Source organism: Otolemur garnettii, unplaced genomic scaffold, assembly GCF_000181295.1.
Source record: "Otolemur garnettii isolate 467f Iridium unplaced genomic scaffold, OtoGar3 scaffold00048, whole genome shotgun sequence".
Lineage (NCBI taxonomy): Eukaryota > Metazoa > Chordata > Mammalia > Primates > Galagidae > Otolemur > Otolemur garnettii.
Window position 1 is genome coordinate 10,023,435 of NW_003852443.1, and position 1,847 is coordinate 10,025,281.

Genomic DNA, 1,847 nt, shown 5'->3' on the forward strand with positions numbered 1-1,847 from the left:
GGAGCAAAGAGCCACTGCAAGGGGGCCTCCCCTGAGCCCTGAACTCCCCCTTTCCCCTCTGCCACGAACCGGAGCAAGCCCTGAGGAGTCCCCAGACATCAAAGCTCTGCAAACAGAACTCTAGCAGTTTGCCAAGCCCCGGAAGCAGAAGAGGATCACCCTGGGGTAGACTCAGGCTAATGTGGGGCTCACCCTGGGAGTTCTCTTTCCGAAGGCATTCAGCCAAACCACCTGCGGTTTTGAGGCTCAGCAGTTCAGTCTCAAGAATGTGTAAGCTGTGGCTCCGACGGCAGAAGCGGGTGGAGGAAGCTGACAACAATGAAAATCTTCAGGAGATACACAGAGACCCTCGTGCAGGCCAGAAAGGGAAAGAGAATGAGCATGGAGAACGAGTGAGAGGCACGCGGAGAACTCGTCCTAAGGGCCAGAGACCCACCCCGCAGCAGACCGGCCACATGGCCCAGCAGCCTGGGCTGGAGAAGGATGTGGTCCGACTGGGGATCTGTAACCGGCGCCAGAAGGGCAAAGCGATCGAGCAGTGAGCAGTTTGAGGCTGCTAGGTCTCCATCCTCAGGAGGACCAGTGTCCTTTCCTCTGTGCCTAGGGCCCCATTTTGGCACCCTGGACTATGGGAGCCCTCACTTGGCCACACTGTACTCCTCGGTCCCTTTCTCTGAGGGGGAAGCCTTTCCCTCCGTCTCTGTCACCACTCCGGGCTCTCCCATGCATTCAAACTGAGGTGCCTGCCCTTCTAGGATTGGGCAGGGGCAGGAAAAGAGGAGACGCTGGGGAAGGAGAACCTGGAGTACCAGGGCTTTGAGGATTAAGTTCTTTAATCAGTAAGGAAAGAACTGAGACCGCAAACCGGGGGACAGGGAGCTTGAGGGAGCTGGTTGAAAGGAAGGTGAATTTCAGTTATGCTCTGGATGTTAATCCCCACATCACTCATCACTTTGTTCTCAAATTAAGAAGCCTGGCGCGGTGACTCAGCCTGTAATCCTAGCACTCTGGAGGCCGAGGCCGGTGGATCACTTGAGCTCAGGAGTTCAAGACCAGCCTCAACAGTAGCCACACCGTCTCTACTAAAAATAGAAAAACTGAGGCAAGAGGATCGCTTGAGCCAAGAACTTGAGGTTGCTGGGAGCTATAATGCCACCACCACACTCTAGTCAGGGTGCCAGAATGAGACCTTGTCTCAAAAAACAAAACAAAACAAAAACAGCCTGGGACAGAGTAAATAAATAAAATGTAATTCAATTTAACTTCATGACATTTCATTAACTGTCAATAATTTTCACTTTTAAACTCAACCTCTTTTTTTAAGTTCAAATCTGTATGTATAACCTATGTTCCTTCTTAAATTGTTGCTTTTTTACACTCTCAATCTGACTCTTTCTGCATTTTTGTCCAATCTACCCATCCAGACTGTAATTTCTTGAAAGCAGAACCTATATCTTTCTTTGCCTTTCAGAATCTAACAAATGCAGTGTAAGAGATGTTGAGTAAACATTTGTATGCACTGAATTCATTTTGGTTGAGTTTTGTTAATAGATGGCTTTTATATTTGAAATTTTCATTTTGGCTTTATAAGAAGAGGTCAGATACAGAGATCTTGACTACTCTCAAGTGGGTGCATTCAATGTAATTTGATATTTAGTACTTTAAAAATGTTTACTCACTTTAAATATTATATATTACCAGCAAAATAGTAATTTAAAATAAAGAAGCCTTTTTTTCTTGGACTATTTTAGAATAGTCAGGTTTTTATTTGACGCTATTTTCTGATGTAATCAGAGATGGTGTTCACTGACTCTATATTAGATAAACATTTGAAGCAGATATGTCAT

At 46.1% G+C, this 1,847-nt stretch overlaps 1 pseudogene; it reads left to right on the plus strand.

The window, feature by feature from the left end:
- Positions 1–266: 266 nt before the first annotated feature.
- Positions 267–765, plus strand: LOC100953151 (annotated as a pseudogene).
- The last annotated feature ends 1,082 nt before the right edge of the window (positions 766–1,847 follow it).